Here is an 18,681-nt window from a genome sequence, read left to right on the forward strand (position 1 = left end):
CGCCCCCATCTGCCAACCAAAATTATACAAGTCTTTATTTGCTCCTGCCCTGACTAGTGATTGGCTTTTAAGCCTTTTTAAGCGATACATCCCTGAACCACTTACATTGGGTCCAAAAAGCTGACTCTGCTTTCTCACCAAGTCTCCCAGAGGATCTTGAGTGAAAACCAGTTTCAGTTTTTGACAAACGCTTCTGATTCAATTTGGAATCCAGTTGAAGCTCATTGTGACCCCGTTCAGAGTCATGCATGATCACTTCACAAGGCAGTGAGTCATCAGAGCGGTTTTGCACACTTGTCAAACTCTGCCAGGCCATTCCCTCAGTTTCATTGACCCAGTGTAGAATTCACCTTTAACCCTCGTGTTGTCCCTGCTTCCCCATGCTGTTGGCTGTGAGCGTTTGGGTAGCGATTTGACTAACGCTTGTTTGCAATACCCTGCTTCAAACACACAGACGCACGCGCACACGCACAGCCCACCACACATCAGCTCGCGCACGAAGGGCAATAGAAAAGCGAACAGCCCTTGCAGATGTATTTGTCACACCCGCTCCGAGTTGCGTGCCGGTGTGACGTAGGACCCCTGGGATGCCCGCGTTGGCGAGTCTCATCGACCTGGGTCTCTGAGACCCGAAGTCTCTCCCATCGGCGTCCCCGTGACCCTGAGACTCGCGGAGCCGGGCCTGTCCGGTTTCCCGCGTCGTGTCCTCGAGCCTGTTCTTGCTCCGTGAGGAGAAGAAGAAGAAGAAGAAGAAGAAGAAGAAGAAAAAAAAACACATTTTTATTTTTATATAAACGCACGCGCACACGTGCACACGCACAGCCCACCACACATCAGCACGCGCAAGAAGGGCAATAGAAAAGGGAACAGCCCTTGCAGATGTATTTGTCACACCCGCGGCACTTTGTGTGAGTTTTACAGTCCTTGTTCCTGGGGCATATCTGACACCTCTTCCTCTTGCTTGCGGCGAGCGGGGCCGCGGCGGCCGCGACGGCCAGGGCTAGACTGGAGGCCGGACCCTGGGATTGTTGCTGTTGCTGTCTTTGTTCTTGTCGCTGCGGGACTAGGGCCGGAGGGGCAGCCGGACGCTCGGGCCGAGCGTCGTCTCTCTGCTCGGCGGCGGTTGCGGCTTTGGCTGCGGCGGCCGCGGCCACTTTCACGACCGCGGCGGACGCCTCGGTGCGTGGAACGCGCTCCCGCCGCGCGATGTAAGGCGCCACGAGAGCCTTTCCTAGCCGCTCGAGGAACACCCTGCGCTTGTTCCGCTTGCCCGGCATCCAGTCGGGGTTGACCTCTCGCCATATCACAAAGGCGTTGTAGGAAGAGACGTCGAGGATGTTGTGGAAGACGACCAGGGGCCAGCGCGCGGTCATCCTCCTGCAGCTGTACGTTCCGATCACCTTGTCCAGGTTGTCCACGCCTCCTTTGTTGCGGTTGTAGTCCAGGACGACGACCGGTTTGCCGTCCGCGCGGTCGCTGACGTCGGCCTCCGAGTGCCGCGTGCTCAGGAGCACCACGTTCCTGTTTTTCTTCCTCGGGACGTACGACACCAGAGTGGCGGCGGGCGTGAAGGCGAACACGGAGGAGAACGCCGCTCGTCCCTTGACGGCGAGCAAACGGGGCGGGAGCTCGGGCTTGTTCTTCCGAACCGTGCCGACCACGGTGACGTTCCTCTCCAGGAGCTGCCGCGTGAGTTCGTAGGAGGTGAAGTAATTGTCGCACGTGACGTTGCGCCCGCTCAGTCCCTCCGTGAGGTCGAGCACAACCCGCAGCCCCAGGTTCCTCTCCGGACGCCCGCCGCTCGGCTTTCCGGTGTAGACTTGCATCTTCCAAGCGTAGCTTGATCTGGCGTCGCACGCCACCCACGACTTGATCCCGTATTTCGCCGGCTTGCTGGGCATGTACTGTCGGAAAGGACAGCGGCCTGGCGCGAGTGAGCGCGTGTGTGTGAGCGCGTGTGTGTGAGCGCGTGTGTGTGAGCGCGTGTGTGTGTGCGCGTGTGTGTGTGCGCGTGTGTGTGTGCGCGTGTGTGTGTGCGCGTGTGTGTGTGGGGGGGGGGCAAACATGAATATCGACAATATCTTCGGCGGCGCGTACTCGAGCCTGTTGTTGCTCGGTGATGCGAACGACAAGAAGAAGAAGAAGAAGAAGAAGAAGAAGAAGAAGAAAATGAGGTGGCACACGTTTTTTCTAAAAATTATTTGTATTGGGTAAAAAAAAGGGTAAAACTTACTCTGTAAACTGATCATTTTCTCAGACCTAGGTTGTTTTCATACTAGAAGGCTTTACTTCTCATGAAATATATTCTTGCATTCTAACATCTCCATCGTGATGTGAAGTTTCAAGGTAGAAGCCTGGCTAGCTAAATTCGGTAGAGCATGAGACTCTTAATGTCAGGGTCGTGGGTTCGAGCCCCACGTTGGGCTATGAAGCTTTTAAGATTAGGAATTGAGCACCAGCATGCTGATCAAAGTCTTAGCTTAAAAGACTCTTTATTAAAGGAAACATCAGAGCATATACATTCCATAGGTATCACACACACCAATTAAACATCAACGGCTGATCAGAAAATTATGTATATATTGAATCCATCAATTTGTCTAGTTTATATAGCTTAATTATAATGGAAACCTGCAACAGATTGAAGCCATAACAGTTAACAAGCATGCATGTGTTTTATCTTCTGGCGAAAGAGTTAGGCAAGATGGTTCAGGCTGGTTTTGTTCACGGAACTTGTGGTCAAAAACGTTAAGGGTAAAACTTACTCTGTAATCTGATAATTTTCTCAGACCTAGGTTGTTTTCATAGTAGAGGGTTTTACTTCTCATTAAACATATTCTTGCATTTTGATGTTTGTATTGTGATGGGAAGTTATAAGGAAGAAGCCCGGCTAGCTCAGTTGGGCAGAGCGTGAGACTCTTAATCTCAGGGTCGTGGGTTCGAGCCCCACTTTGGGCTATTGAGCTTTCAAGAATAGGAATTGAGCACCCGCATGTTGATCAAAGTCTTAGTTCTACTAAAGCTTAAATTGTTCCTTATTAAAGGAAACATCAGAACATTTATATAACGTACGTTTCAGATACACCAATCAAACATCTACAGCTGATAAGAAAATTATGTTTTGGATTGAATCCATCAATTTGTCTAGATTATATCCTAAACTAGGATTGAAAACTGCAAGAGACTCGATCCCTAACCAATGAATAGCATGAGTGTGCTTGATCTTCTGGCGAAAGAGTTAGGGAGCCTGGTTCAGGCTGGTTTTGTTCAAGGAACTTGTGGTCAAAAACGTTAGGGGTAAAACTTACTCTGTAATCTGATAATTTTCTCAGAGCTAGGTTGTTTTCATAGTAGAGGGTTTTACTTCTCATTAAACATATTCTTGCATTTTGATGTTTGTATTGTGATGGGAGGTTATATGGAAGAAGCCCGGCTAGCTCAGTTCGGTAGAGCATGAGACTCTTAATCTCAGGGTCGTGGGTTCGAGCCACACGTTGGGCTATGGAGCACCAGCATGCTGATCAAAGTCTTAGTTCTACTAAAGCTTAAATTGTTCTTTATTAAAGGAAACATCAGACTATATACATAACATAGGTTTCAGACACACCAATCAAACATCTACAGCTGATAAGAATATTATGTTTTGGATTGAATCCATCAATTTGTCTAAATTATATCCTAAACTAGAATTGAAAACTGCAAGCGCCTCGATCCCTAACCAATGAATAGCATGAGTGTGCTTGATCTTCTGGCGAAAGAGTTAGGCAGCCTGGTTCAGGCTGGTTTTGTTCAAGGAACTTGTGGTCAAAAACGTTAAGGGTAAAACTTACTCTGTAAACTGATCATTTTCTCAGACCTAGGTTGTTTTCATACTAGAGGGCTTTACTTCTCATGAAATATATTCTTGCATTCTAACATCTCCATCATGATGTGAAGTTTCAAGGTAGAAGCCTGGCTAGCTAAATTCGGTAGAGCATGAGACTCTTAATGTCAGGGTAGTGGATTCGAGCCCCACGTTGGGCTATGAAGCTTTTAAGATTAGGAATTGAGCACCAGCATGCTGATCAAAGTCTTAGCTTAAAAGACTCTTTATTAAAGGAAACATCAGAGCATATACATTCCATAGGTATCACACACACCAATTAAACATCAACGGCTGATCAGAAAATTATGTATATATTGAATCCATCAATTTGTCTAGTTTATATAGCTTAACTATAATGGAAAACTGCAACAGATTGAAGCCATAACAGTTAACAAGCATGCATGTGTTTTATCTTCTGGCGAAAGAGTTAGGCAAGATGGATCAGGCTGGTTTTGTTCACGGAACTTGTGGTCAAAAACGTTAAGGGTAAAACTTACTCTGTAATCTGATAATTTTCTCAGAGCTAGGTTGTTTTCATAGTAGAGGGTTTTACTTCTCATTAAACATATTCTTGCATTTTGATGTTTCTATTGTGATGGGAGGTTATATTGAAGAAGCCAGGCTAGCTCAGTTCGGTAGAGCATGAGACTCTTAATCTCAGGGTAGTGGGTTCGAGCCCCACGTTGGGCTATTGAGCTTTCAAAAATAGGAATTGAGCAACTGCATGTTGTTCAAAGTCTTAGTTCTACTAAAGCTTAAATTGTTCCTTATTAAAGGAAAAATCTGAACATTTATATAACGTAGGTTTCAGATACACCAATCAAACATCTACAGCTGATAAGAAAATTATGTTTTGGATTGAATCCATCAATTTGTCTAGATTATATCCTAAACTAGGATTGAAAACTGCAAGAGACTCGATCCCTAACCAATGAATAGCATGAGTGTGCTTGATCTTCTGGCGAAAGAGTTAGGCAGCCTGGTTCAGGCTGGTTTTGTTCAAGGAACTTGTGGTCAAAAACGTTAGGGGTAAAACTTACTCTGTAATCTGATAATTTTCTCAGAGCTAGGTTGTTTTCATAGTAGAGGGTTTTACTTCTCATTAAACATATTCTTGCATTTTGATGTTTCTATTGTGATGGGAGGTTATATGGAAGAAGCCCGGCTAGCTCAGTTCGGTAGAGCATGAGACTCTTAATCTCAGGGTCGTGGGTTCGAGCCACACGTTGGGCTATGGAGCACCAGCATGCTGATCAAAGTCTTAGTTCTACTAAAGCTTAAATTGTTCTTTATTAAAGGAAACATCAGACTATATACATAACATAGGTTTCAGACACACCAATCAAACATCTACAGCTGATAAGAATATTATGTTTTGGATTGAATCCATCAATTTGTCTAAATTATATCCTAAACTAGAATTGAAAACTGCAAGCGCCTCGATCCCTAACCAATGAATAGCATGAGTGTGCTTGATCTTCTGGCGAAAGAGTTAGGCAGCCTGGTTCAGGCTGGTTTTGTTCAAGGAACTTGTGGTCAAAAACGTTAAGGGTAAAACTTACTCTGTAAACTGATCATTTTCTCAGACCTAGGTTGTTTTCATACTAGAGGGCTTTACTTCTCATGAAATATATTCTTGCATTCTAACATCTCCATCATGATGTGAAGTTTCAAGGTAGAAGCCTGGCTAGCTAAATTCGGTAGAGCATGAGACTCTTAATGTCAGGGTAGTGGATTCGAGCCCCACGTTGGGCTATGAAGCTTTTAAGATTAGGAATTGAGCACCAGCATGCTGATCAAAGTCTTAGCTTAAAAGACTCTTTATTAAAGGAAACATCAGAGCATATACATTCCATAGGTATCACACACACCAATTAAACATCAACGGCTGATCAGAAAATTATGTATATATTGAATCCATCAATTTGTCTAGTTTATATAGCTTAACTATAATGGAAAACTGCAACAGATTGAAGCCATAACAGTTAACAAGCATGCATGTGTTTTATCTTCTGGCGAAAGAGTTAGGCAAGATGGATCAGGCTGGTTTTGTTCACAGAACTTGTGGTCAAAAACGTTAAGGGTAAAACTTACTCTGTAATCTGATAATTTTCTCAGAGCTAGGTTGTTTTCATAGTAGAGGGTTTTACTTCTCATTAAACATATTCTTGCATTTTGATGTTTCTATTGTGATGGGAGGTTATATTGAAGAAGCCAGGCTAGCTCAGTTCGGTAGAGCATGAGACTCTTAATCTCAGGGTAGTGGGTTCGAGCCCCACGTTGGGCTATTGAGCTTTCAAGAATAGGAATTGAGCAACTGCATGTTGTTCAAAGTCTTAGTTCTACTAAAGCTTAAATTGTTCCTTATTAAAGGAAAAATCTGAACATTTATATAACGTACGTTTCAAACACACCAACAGACATCTACAGCTGATGAGAAAATTATGTTTTGGATTGAATCCATCAATTTGTCTAGATTATATCCTAAACTAGAATTGAAAACTGTAAGAGACTCGATCCCTAACCAATGAATAGCATGAGTGTGCTTGATCTTCTGGCGAAAGAGTAAGGCAGCCTGGTTCAGGCTGGTTTTGTTCAAGGAACTTGTGGTGAAAAACGTTAAGGGTAAAACTTACTCTGTAATCTGATAATTTTCTCAGACCTAGGTTGTTTTCATAGTGGAGGGTTTTACTTCTCATTAAACATATTCTTGCATTTTGATGTTTGTATTGTGATGGGAAGTTATAAGGACGAAGCCCGGCTACCTCAGTTCGGTAGAGCATTAGACTCTTAATCTCAGGGTCGTGGGTTCGAGCCCCACGTTGGGCTATTGAGCTTTTAAGAATAGGAAATGAGCACCCCCGCATGCTGATCAAAGTCTTAGTTCTACTAAAGCTTAAATTGTTCCTTATTAAAGGAAAAATCTGAACATTTATATAACGTACGTTTCAAACACACCAACAAACATCTACAGCTGATAAGAATATTATGTTTTGGATTGAATCCATCAATTTGTCTAGATTATATCCTAAACTAGGATTGAAAACTGCAAGAGACTCGATCCCTAACCAATGAATAGCATGAGTGTGCTTGATCTTCTGGCGAAAGAGTTAGGCAACCTGGTTCAGGCTGGTATTGTTCACGAAACTTTTGGTCAAAAACGTTAAGGGTAAAACTTACTCTGTAATCTGATAATTTTCTCAGACCTAGGTTGTTTTCATAGTAGAGGGTTTTACTTCTCAATAAACATATTCTTGCATTTTGATGTTTGAATTGTGATGGGAAGTTATAAGGAAGAAGCCCGGCTAGCTCAGTTCGGCAGAGCATGAGACTCTTAATCTCAGGGTCGTGGGTTCGAGCCCCACTTTGGGCTATTGAGCTTTCAAGAATAGGAATTGAGCACCCGCATGTTGATCAAAGTCTTAGTTCTACTAAAGCTTAAATTGTTCCTTATTAAAGGAAACATCAGAACATTTATATAACGTAGGTTTCATATACACCAATCAAACATCTACAGCTGATAAGAAAATTATGTTTTGGATTGAATCCCTCAATTTGTCTAGATTATATCCTAAACTAGGATTGAAAACTGCAAGAGACTCGATCCCTAACCAATGAATAGCATGAGTGTGCTTGATCTTCTGGCGAAAGAGTTAGGCAGCCTGGTTCAGGCTGGTTTTGTTCAAGAAACTTGTGGTCAAAAACGTTAAGGGTAAAACTTACTCTGTAATCTGATAATTTTCTCAGACCTAGGTTGTTTTCATAGTAGAGGGTTTTACTTCTCATTAAACATATTCTTGCATTTTGATGTTTCTATTGTGATGGGAGGTTATAAGGAAGAAGCCCGGCTAGCTCAGTTCGGCAGAGCATGAGACTCTTAATCTCAGGGTCGTGGGTTCGAGCCCCACGTTGGGCTATTGAGCTTTTAACAATAGGAAATGAGCACCCGCATGCTGATCAAAGTCTTAGTTCTACTAAAGCTTAAATTGTTCCTTATTAAAGGAAACATCAGAGCATATACATAACATAGGTTTCAGACACACCAATCAAACATCTAAAGCTGATAAGAAAATTATGTTTTGGATTGAATCCATCAATTTGTCTAAATTATATCCTAAACTAGAATTGCAAACTGCAAGCAACTCGATCCCTAACCAATGAATAGCATGAGTATGCTTGATCTTCTGGCGAAAGAGTTAGGCAGCCTGGTTCAGGCTGGTTTTGTTCAAGGAACTTGTGGTCAAAAACGTTAAGGGTAAAACTTACTCTGTAAACTGATCATTTTCTCAGACCTAGGTTGTTTTCATACTAGAGGGCTTTACTTCTCATGAAATATATTCTTGCATTCTAACATCTCCATCGTGATGTGAAGTTTCAAGGTAGAAGCCAGGCTAGCTAAATTCGGTAGAGCATGAGACTCTTAATGTCAGGGTCGTGGGTTCGAGCCCCACGTTGGGCTATGAAGCTTTTAAGATTAGGAATTGAGCACCAGCATGCTGATCAAAGTCTTAGTTCTACTAAAGCTTAAATTGTTCCTTATTAAAGGAAACATCAGAACATTTATATAACGTAGGTTTCATATACACCAATCAAACATCTACAGCTAATAAGAAAATTATGTTTTGGATTGAATCCCTCAATTTGTCTAGATTATATCCTAAACTAGGATTGAAAACTGCAAGAGACTCGATCCCTAACCAATGAATAGCATGAGTGTGCTTGATCTTCTGGCGAAAGAGTTAGGCAGCCTGGTTCAGGCTGGTTTTGTTCAAGGAACTTGTGGTCAAAAACGTTAAGGGTAAAACTTACTCTGTAATCTGATAATTTTCTCAGACCTAGGTTGTTTTCATAGTAGAGGGTTTTACTTCTCATTAAACATATTCTTGCATTTTGATGTTTCTATTGTGATGGGAGGTTATATGGAAGAAGCCCGGCTAGCTCAGTTCGGTAGAGCATGAGACTCTTAATCTCAGGGTCGTGGGTTCGAGCCCCACGTTGGGCTATTGAGCTTTCAAGAATAGGAATTGAGCAACTGCATGTTGTTCAAAGTCTTAGTTCTACTAAAGCTTACATTGTTCCTTATGAAAGGAAACATCAGAACATTTATATAACGTAGGTTTCAGACACACCAATCAAACATCTACAGCTGATAAGAAAATTATGTTTTGGATTGAATCCATCAATTTGTCTAGATTATATCCTAAACTAGGATTGAAAACTGCAAGAGACTCGATCCCTAACCAATGAATAGCATGAGTGTGCTTGATCTTCTGGCGAAAGAGTTAGCCAGCCTGGTTCAGGCTGGTTTTGTTCAAGGAACTTGTGGTCAAAAACGTTAAGGGTAAAACTTACTCTGTAATCTGATAATTTTCTCAGACCTAGGTTGTTTTCATAGTAGAGGGTTTTACTTCTCATTAAACATATTCTTGCATTTTGATGTTTCTATTGTGATGGGAGGTTATATGGAAGAAGCCCGGCTAGCTCAGTTCGGTAGAGCATGAGACTCTTAATCTCAGGGTCGTGGGTTCGAGCCCCACGTTGGGCTATTGAGCTTTTAAGAATAGGAAATGAGCACCCGCATGCTGATCAAAGTCTTAGTTCTACTAAAGCTTAAATTGTTCCTTATTAAAGGAAACATCAGAGCATATACATAACATAGGTTTCAGACACACCAATCAAACATCTAAAGCTGATAAGAAAATTATGTTTTGGATTGAATCCATCAATTTGTCTAAATTATATCCTAAACTAGAATTATAAACTGCAAGCGACTCGATCCCTAACCAATGAATAGCATGAGTGTGCTTGATCTTCTGGCGAAAGAGTTAGGCAGCCTGGTTCAGGCTGGTTTTGTTCAAGGAACTTGTGGTCAAAAACGTTAAGGGTAAAACTTACTCTGTAAACTGATCATTTTCTCAGACCTAGGTTGTTTTCATACTAGAGGGCTTTACTTCTCATGAAATATATTCTTGCATTCTAACATCTCCATCGTGATGTGAAGTTTCAAGGTAGAAGCCAGGCTAGCTAAATTCGGTAGAGCATGAGACTCTTAATGTCAGGGTCGTGGGTTCGAGCCCCACGTTGGGCTATGAAGCTTTTAAGATTAGGAATTGAGCACCAGAATGCTGATCAAAGTCTTAGCTTAAAAGACTCTTTATTAAAGGAAACATCAGAGCATATACATTCCATAGGTATCACACACACCAATTAAACATCAACGGCTGATCAGAAAATTATGTATATATTGAATCCATCAATTTGTCTAGTTTATATAGCTTAACTATAATGGAAAACTGCAACAGATTGAAGCCATAACAATTAACAAGCATGCATGTGTTTTATCTTCTGGCGAAAGAGTTAGGCAAGATGGTTCAGGCTGGTTTTGTTCACGGAACTTGTGGTCAAAAACGTTAAGGTTAAAACTTACTCTGTAATCTGATCATTTTCTCAGAGCTAGGTTGTTTTCATAGTAGAGGGTTTTACTTCTCATTAAACATATTCTTGCATTTTGATGTTTCTATTGTGATGGGAGGTTATATGGAAGAAGCCAGGCTAGCTCAGTTGGGTAGAGCATGAGACTCTTAATCTCAGGGTCGTGGGTTCGAGCCCCACGTTGGGCTATTGAGCTTTCAAGAATAGGAATTGAGCAACTGCATGTTGTTCAAAGTCTTAGTTCTACTAAAGCTTACATTGTTCCTTATGAAAGGAAACATCAGAACATTTATATAACGTAGGTTTCAGACACACCAATCAAACATCTACAGCTGATAAGAAAATTATGTTTTGGATTGAATCCATCAATTTGTCTAGATTATATCCTAAACTAGGATTGAAAACTGCAAGAGACTCGATCCCTAACCAATGAATAGCATGAGTGTGCTTGATCTTCTGGCGAAAGAGTTAGGCAGCCTGGTTCAGGCTGGTTTTGTTCAAGGAACTTGTGGTCAAAAACGTTAAGGGTAAAACTTACTCTGTAATCTGATAATTTTCTCAGACCTAGGTTGTTTTCATAGTAGAGGGTTTTACTTCTCATTAAACATATTCTTGCATTTTGATGTTTCTATTGTGATGGGAGGTTATATGGAAGAAGCCCGGCTAGCTCAGTTCGGTAGAGCATGAGACTCTTAATGTCAGGGTCGTGGGTTCGAGCCCCACGTTGGGCTATTGAGCTTTTAAGAATAGGAAATGAGCACCCCCGCATGCTGATCAAAGTCTTAGTTCTACTAAAGCTTAAATTGTTCCTTATTAAAGGAAAAATCTGAACATTTATATAACGTACGTTTCAAACACACCAACAAACATCTACAGCTGATAAGAATATTATGTTTTGGATTGAATCCATCAATTTGTCTAGATTATATCCTAAACTAGGATTGAAAACTGCAAGAGACTCGATCCCTAACCAATGAATAGCATGAGTGTGCTTGATCTTCTGGCGAAAGAGTTAGGCAACCTGGTTCAGGCTGGTATTGTTCACGAAACTTTTGGTCAAAAACGTTAAGGGTAAAACTTACTCTGTAATCTGATAATTTTCTCAGACCTAGGTTGTTTTCATAGTAGAGGGTTTTACTTCTCATTAAACATATTCTTGCATTTTGATGTTTCTATTGTGATGGGAGGTTATATGGAAGAAGCCCGGCTAGCTCAGTTCGGTAGAGCATGAGACTCTTAATCTCAGGGTCGTGGGTTCGAGCCCCACGTTGGGCTATTGAGCTTTTAAGAATAGGAAATGAGCACCCCCATGCTGATCAAAGTCTTAGTTCTACTAAAGCTTAAATTGTTCCTTATTAAAGGAAACATCAGAGCATATACATAACATAGGTTTCAGACACACCAATCAAACATCTAAAGCTGATAAGAAAATTATGTTTTGGATTGAATCCATCAATTTGTCTAGATTATATCCTAAACTAGGATTGAAAACTGCAAGAGACTCGATCCCTAACCAATGAATAGCATGAGTGTGCTTGATCTTCTGGCGAAAGAGTTAGGCAGCCTGGTTCAGGCTGGTTTTGTTCAAGGAACTTGTGGTCAAAAACGTTAAGGGTAAAACTTACTCTGTAATCTGATAATTTTCTCAGACCTAGGTTGTTTTCATAGTAGAGGGTTTTACTTCTCATTAAACATATTCTTGCATTTTGATGTTTCTATTGTGATGGGAGGTTATATGGAAGAAGCCCGGCTAGCTCAGTTCGGTAGAGCATGAGACTCTTAATCTCAGGGTCGTGGGTTCGAGCCCCACGTTGGGCTATTGAGCTTTTAAGAATAAAAGTCTTAGCTTAAAAGACTCTTTATTAAAGGAAACATCAGAGCATATACATTCCATAGGTATCACACACACCAATTAAACATCAACGGCTGATCAGAAAATTATGTATATATTGAATCCATCAATTTGTCTAGTTTATATAGCTTAACTATAATGGAAAACTGCAACAGATTGAAGCCATAACAATTAACAAGCATGCATGTGTTTTATCTTCTGGCGAAAGAGTTAGGCAAGATGGTTCAGGCTGGTTTTGTTCACGGAACTTGTGGTCAAAAACGTTAAGGTTAAAACTTACTCTGTAATCTGATCATTTTCTCAGAGCTAGGTTGTTTTCATAGTAGAGGGTTTTACTTCTCATTAAACATATTCTTGCATTTTGATGTTTCTATTGTGATGGGAGGTTATATGGAAGAAGCCAGGCTAGCTCAGTTGGGTAGAGCATGAGACTCTTAATCTCAGGGTCGTGGGTTCGAGCCCCACGTTGGGCTATTGAGCTTTCAAGAATAGGAATTGAGCAACTGCATGTTGTTCAAAGTCTTAGTTCTACTAAAGCTGAAATGAATAGCATGAGTGTGCTTGATCTTCTGGCGAAAGAGTTAGGCTTTGTTCAAGGAACTTGTGGTGAAAAACGTTAAGGGTAAAACTTACTCTGTAATCTGATAATTTTCTCAGACCTAGGTTGTTTTCATAGTAGAGGGTTTTACTTCTCATTAAACATATTCTTGCATTTTGATGTTTCTATTGTGATGGGAGGTTATATGGAAGAAGCCCGGCTAGCTCAGTTCGGTAGAGCATGAGACTCTTAATCTCAGGGTCGTGGGTTCGAGCCCCACGTTGGGCTATTGAGCTTTTAAGAATAAAAGTCTTAGCTTAAAAGACTCTTTATTAAAGGAAACATCAGAGCATATACATTCCATAGGTATCACACACACCAATTAAACATCAACGGCTGATCAGAAAATTATGTATATATTGAATCCATCAATTTGTCTAGTTTATATAGCTTAACTATAATGGAAAACTGCAACAGATTGAAGCCATAACAATTAACAAGCATGCATGTGTTTTATCTTCTGGCGAAAGAGTTAGGCAAGATGGTTCAGGCTGGTTTTGTTCACGGAACTTGTGGTCAAAAACGTTAAGGTTAAAACTTACTCTGTAATCTGATCATTTTCTCAGAGCTAGGTTGTTTTCATAGTAGAGGGTTTTACTTCTCATTAAACATATTCTTGCATTTTGATGTTTCTATTGTGATGGGAGGTTATATGGAAGAAGCCAGGCTAGCTCAGTTGGGTAGAGCATGAGACTCTTAATCTCAGGGTCGTGGGTTCGAGCCCCACGTTGGGCTATTGAGCTTTCAAGAATAGGAATTGAGCAACTGCATGTTGTTCAAAGTCTTAGTTCTACTAAAGCTTACATTGTTCCTTATGAAAGGAAACATCAGAACATTTATATAACGTAGGTTTCAGACACACCAATCAAACATCTACAGCTGATAAGAAAATTATGTTTTGGATTGAATCCATCAATTTGTCTAGATTATATCCTAAACTAGGATTGAAAACTGCAAGAGACTCGATCCCTAACCAATGAATAGCATGAGTGTGCTTGATCTTCTGGCGAAAGAGTTAGGCAGCCTGGTTCAGGCTGGTTTTGTTCAAGGAACTTGTGGTCAAAAACGTTAAGGGTAAAACTTACTCTGTAATCTGATAATTTTCTCAGACCTAGGTTGTTTTCATAGTAGAGGGTTTTACTTCTCATTAAACATATTCTTGCATTTTGATGTTTCTATTGTGATGGGAGGTTATATGGAAGAAGCCCGGCTAGCTCAGTTCGGTAGAGCATGAGACTCTTAATCTCAGGGTCGTGGGTTCGAGCCCCACGTTGGGCTATTGAGCTTTTAAGAATAGGAAATGAGCACCCGCATGCTGATCAAAGTCTTAGTTCTACTAAAGCTTAAATTGTTCCTTATTAAAGGAAACATCAGAGCATATACATAACATAGGTTTCAGACACACCAATCAAACATCTACAGCTGATAAGAAAATTATGTTTTGGATTGAATCCATCAATTTGTCTAAATTATATCCTAAACTAGAATTGCAAACTGCAAGCGACTCGATCCCTAACCAATGAATAGCATGAGTGTGCTTGATCTTCTGGCGAAAGAGTTAGGCAGCCTTGTTCAGGCTGGTTTTGTTCAAGGAACTTGTGGTCAAAAACGTTAAGGGTAAAACTTACTCTGTAAACTGATCATTTTCTCAGACCTAGGTTGTTTTCATACTAGAGGGCTTTACTTCTCATGAAATATATTCTTGCATTCTAACATCTCCATCGTGATGTGAAGATTCAAGGTAGAAGCCAGGCTAGCTAAATTCGGTAGAGCATGAGACTCTTAATGTCAGGGTCGTGGGTTCGAGCCCCACGTTGGGCTATGAAGCTTTTAAGATTAGGAATTGAGCACCAGCATGCTGATCAAAGTCTTAGTTCTACTAAAGCTTAAATTGTTCCTTATTAAAGGAAACATCAGAGCATATACATAACATAGGTTTCAGACACACCAATCAAACATCTAAAGCTGATAAGAAAATTATGTTTTGGATTGAATCCATCAATTTGTCTAAATTATATCCTAAACTAGAATTGCAAACTGCAAGCGACTCGATCCCTAACCAATGAATAGCATGAGTGTGCTTGATCTTCTGGCGAAAGAGTTAGGCAGCCTGGTTCAGGCTGGTTTTGTTCAAGGAACTTGTGGTCAAAAACGTTAAGGGTAAAACTTACTCTGTAAACTGATCATTTTCTCAGACCTAGGTTGTTTTCATACTAGAGGGCTTTACTTCTCAATAAACATATTCTTGCATTTTGATGTTTGTATTGTGATGGGAAGTTATAAGGAAGAAGCCCGGCTAGCTCAGTTCGGCAGAGCATGAGACTCTTAATCTCAGGGTCGTGGGTTCGAGCCCCACTTTGGGCTATTGAGCTTTCAAGAATAGGAATTGAGCACCCGCATGTTGATCAAAGTCTTAGTTCTACTAAAGCTTAAATTGTTCCTTATTAAAGGAAACATCAGAACATTTATATAACGTAGGTTTCATATACACCAATCAAACATCTACAGCTAATAAGAAAATTATGTTTTGGATTGAATCCCTCAATTTGTCTAGATTATATCCTAAACTAGGATTGAAAACTGCAAGAGACTCGATCCCTAACCAATGAATAGCATGAGTGTGCTTGATCTTCTGGCGAAAGAGTTAGGCAGCCTGGTTCAGGCTGGTTTTGTTCAAGGAACTTGTGGTCAAAAACGTTAAGGGTAAAACTTACTCTGTAATCTGATAATTTTCTCAGACCTAGGTTGTTTTCATAGTAGAGGGTTTTACTTCTCATTAAACATATTCTTGCATTTTGATGTTTCTATTGTGATGGGAGGTTATATGGAAGAAGCCCGGCTAGCTCAGTTCGGTAGAGCATGAGACTCTTAATCTCAGGGTCGTGGGTTCGAGCCCCACGTTGGGCTATTGAGCTTTCAAGAATAGGAATTGAGCAACTGCATGTTGTTCAAAGTCTTAGTTCTACTAAAGCTTACATTGTTCCTTATGAAAGGAAACATCAGAACATTTATATAACGTAGGTTTCAGACACACCAATCAAACATCTACAGCTGATAAGAAAATTAAGTTTTGGATTGAATCCATCAATTTGTCTAGATTATATCCTAAACTAGGATTGAAAACTGCAAGAGACTCGATCCCTAACCAATGAATAGCATGAGTGTGCTTGATCTTCTGGCGAAAGAGTTAGGCAGCCTGGTTCAGGCTGGTTTTGTTCAAGGAACTTGTGGTCAAAAACGTTAAGGGTAAAACTTACTCTGTAATCTGATAATTTTCTCAGACCTAGGTTGTTTTCATAGTAGAGGGTTTTACTTCTCATTAAACATATTCTTGCATTTTGATGTTTCTATTGTGATGGGAGGTTATATGGAAGAAGCCCGGCTAGCTCAGTTCGGTAGAGCATGAGACTCTTAATCTCAGGGTCGTGGGTTCGAGCCCCACGTTGGGCTATTGAGCTTTTAAGAATAGGAAATGAGCACCCGCATGCTGATCAAAGTCTTAGTTCTACTAAAGCTTAAATTGTTCCTTATTAAAGGAAACATCAGAGCATATACATAACATAGGTTTCAGACACACCAATCAAACATCTACAGCTGATAAGAAAATTATGTTTTGGATTGAATCCATCAATTTGTCTAAATTATATCCTAAACTAGAATTGCAAACTGCAAGCGACTCGATCCCTAACCAATGAATAGCATGAGTGTGCTTGATCTTCTGGCGAAAGAGTTAGGCAGCCTTGTTCAGGCTGGTTTTGTTCAAGGAACTTGTGGTCAAAAACGTTAAGGGTAAAACTTACTCTGTAAACTGATCATTTTCTCAGACCTAGGTTGTTTTCATACTAGAGGGCTTTACTTCTCATGAAATATATTCTTGCATTCTAACATCTCCATCGTGATGTGAAGATTCAAGGTAGAAGCCAGGCTAGCTAAATTCGGTAGAGCATGAGACTCTTAATGTCAGGGTCGTGGGTTCGAGCCCCACGTTGGGCTATGAAGCTTTTAAGATTAGGAATTGAGCACCAGCATGCTGATCAAAGTCTTAGTTCTACTAAAGCTTAAATTGTTCCTTATTAAAGGAAACATCAGAGCATATACATAACATAGGTTTCAGACACACCAATCAAACATCTAAAGCTGATAAGAAAATTATGTTTTGGATTGAATCCATCAATTTGTCTAAATTATATCCTAAACTAGAATTGCAAACTGCAAGCGACTCGATCCCTAACCAATGAATAGCATGAGTGTGCTTGATCTTCTGGCGAAAGAGTTAGGCAGCCTGGTTCAGGCTGGTTTTGTTCAAGGAACTTGTGGTCAAAAACGTTAAGGGTAAAACTTACTCTGTAAACTGATCATTTTCTCAGACCTAGGTTGTTTTCATACTAGAGGGCTTTACTTCTCAATAAACATATTCTTGCATTTTGATGTTTGTATTGTGATGGGAAGTTATAAGGAAGAAGCCCGGCTAGCTCAGTTCGGCAGAGCATGAGACTCTTAATCTCAGGGTCGTGGGTTCGAGCCCCACTTTGGGCTATTGAGCTTTCAAGAATAGGAATTGAGCACCCGCATGTTGATCAAAGTCTTAGTTCTACTAAAGCTTAAATTGTTCCTTATTAAAGGAAACATCAGAACATTTATATAACGTAGGTTTCATATACACCAATCAAACATCTACAGCTAATAAGAAAATTATGTTTTGGATTGAATCCCTCAATTTGTCTAGATTATATCCTAAACTAGGATTGAAAACTGCAAGAGACTCGATCCCTAACCAATGAATAGCATGAGTGTGCTTGATCTTCTGGCGAAAGAGTTAGGCAGCCTGGTTCAGGCTGGTTTTGTTCAAGGAACTTGTGGTCAAAAACGTTAAGGGTAAAACTTACTCTGTAATCTGATAATTTTCTCAGACCTAGGTTGTTTTCATAGTAGAGGGTTTTACTTCTCATTAAACATATTCTTGCATTTTGATGTTTCTATTGTGATGGGAGGTTATATGGAAGAAGCCCGGCTAGCTCAGTTCGGTAGAGCATGAGACTCTTAATCTCAGGGTCGTGGGTTCGAGCCCCACGTTGGGCTATTGAGCTTTCAAGAATAGGAATTGAGCAACTGCATGTTGTTCAAAGTCTTAGTTCTACTAAAGCTTACATTGTTCCTTATGAAAGGAAACATCAGAACATTTATATAACGTAGGTTTCAGACACACCAATCAAACATCTACAGCTGATAAGAAAATTAAGTTTTGGATTGAATCCATCAATTTGTCTAGATTATATCCTAAACTAGGATTGAAAACTGCAAGAGACTCGATCCCTAACCAATGAATAGCATGAGTGTGCTTGATCTTCTGGCGAAAGAGTTAGGCAGCCTGGTTCAGGCTGGTTTTGTTCAAGGAACTTGTGGTCAAAAACGTTAAGGGTAAAACTTACTCTGTAATCTGATAATTTTCTCAGACCTAGGTTGTTTTCAAAGTAGAGGGTTTTACTTCTCATTAAACATATTCTTGCATTTTGATGTTTCTATTGTGATGGGAGGTTATATGGAAGAAGCCCGGCTAGCTCAGTTCGGTAGAGCATGAGACTCTTAATCTCAGGGTCGTGGGTTCGAGCCCCACGTTGGGCTATTGAGCTTTTAAGAATAGGAAATGAGCACCCGCATGCTGATCAAAGTCTTAGTTCTACTAAAGCTTAAATTGTTCCTTATTAAAGGAAACATCAGAGCATATACATAACATAGGTTTCAGACACACCAATCAAACATCTAAAGCTGATAAGAAAATTATGTTTTGGATTGAATCCATCAATTTGTCTAAATTATATCCTAAACTAGAATTATAAACTGCAAGCGACTCGATCCCTAACCAATGAATAGAATGAGTGTGCTTGATCTTCTGGCGAAAGAGTTAGGCAGCCTGGTTCAGGCTGGTTTTGTTCA

General features: G+C 40.5%; 12 non-coding genes across 12 annotated transcripts; all 12 read left to right on the top strand.

Annotated features, from left to right (window-relative positions):
- The first annotated feature begins 2,884 nt into the window (after window positions 1-2,884).
- Window positions 2,885-2,958, top strand: trnak-cuu (transfer RNA lysine (anticodon CUU)). The gene has a single exon. It is a non-coding gene; the product is annotated as a tRNA-Lys (tRNA).
- Window positions 2,959-7,707: 4,749 nt separating this feature from the next.
- On the top strand, window positions 7,708-7,781 carry trnak-cuu (transfer RNA lysine (anticodon CUU)). The gene has a single exon. It is a non-coding gene; the product is annotated as a tRNA-Lys (tRNA).
- A 1,012-nt stretch (window positions 7,782-8,793) lies between these two features.
- trnak-cuu (transfer RNA lysine (anticodon CUU)) lies at window positions 8,794-8,867 on the top strand. The gene has a single exon. It is a non-coding gene; the product is annotated as a tRNA-Lys (tRNA).
- Window positions 8,868-9,336: 469 nt separating this feature from the next.
- On the top strand, window positions 9,337-9,410 carry trnak-cuu (transfer RNA lysine (anticodon CUU)). The gene has a single exon. It is a non-coding gene; the product is annotated as a tRNA-Lys (tRNA).
- A 2,088-nt stretch (window positions 9,411-11,498) lies between these two features.
- trnak-cuu (transfer RNA lysine (anticodon CUU)) lies at window positions 11,499-11,572 on the top strand. Its single transcript has one exon. It is a non-coding gene; the product is annotated as a tRNA-Lys (tRNA).
- A 469-nt stretch (window positions 11,573-12,041) lies between these two features.
- Window positions 12,042-12,115, top strand: trnak-cuu (transfer RNA lysine (anticodon CUU)). The gene has a single exon. It is a non-coding gene; the product is annotated as a tRNA-Lys (tRNA).
- A 786-nt stretch (window positions 12,116-12,901) lies between these two features.
- trnak-cuu (transfer RNA lysine (anticodon CUU)) lies at window positions 12,902-12,975 on the top strand. Its single transcript has one exon. It is a non-coding gene; the product is annotated as a tRNA-Lys (tRNA).
- Window positions 12,976-13,951: 976 nt separating this feature from the next.
- trnak-cuu (transfer RNA lysine (anticodon CUU)) lies at window positions 13,952-14,025 on the top strand. The gene has a single exon. It is a non-coding gene; the product is annotated as a tRNA-Lys (tRNA).
- Window positions 14,026-15,580: 1,555 nt separating this feature from the next.
- trnak-cuu (transfer RNA lysine (anticodon CUU)) lies at window positions 15,581-15,654 on the top strand. Its single transcript has one exon. It is a non-coding gene; the product is annotated as a tRNA-Lys (tRNA).
- A 469-nt stretch (window positions 15,655-16,123) lies between these two features.
- Window positions 16,124-16,197, top strand: trnak-cuu (transfer RNA lysine (anticodon CUU)). The gene has a single exon. It is a non-coding gene; the product is annotated as a tRNA-Lys (tRNA).
- A 1,555-nt stretch (window positions 16,198-17,752) lies between these two features.
- On the top strand, window positions 17,753-17,826 carry trnak-cuu (transfer RNA lysine (anticodon CUU)). Its single transcript has one exon. It is a non-coding gene; the product is annotated as a tRNA-Lys (tRNA).
- Window positions 17,827-18,295: 469 nt separating this feature from the next.
- Window positions 18,296-18,369, top strand: trnak-cuu (transfer RNA lysine (anticodon CUU)). The gene has a single exon. It is a non-coding gene; the product is annotated as a tRNA-Lys (tRNA).
- Window positions 18,370-18,681: the final 312 nt, after the last annotated feature.

Source organism: Pleuronectes platessa, chromosome 21, assembly GCF_947347685.1.
Source record: "Pleuronectes platessa chromosome 21, fPlePla1.1, whole genome shotgun sequence".
Lineage (NCBI taxonomy): Eukaryota > Metazoa > Chordata > Actinopteri > Pleuronectiformes > Pleuronectidae > Pleuronectes > Pleuronectes platessa.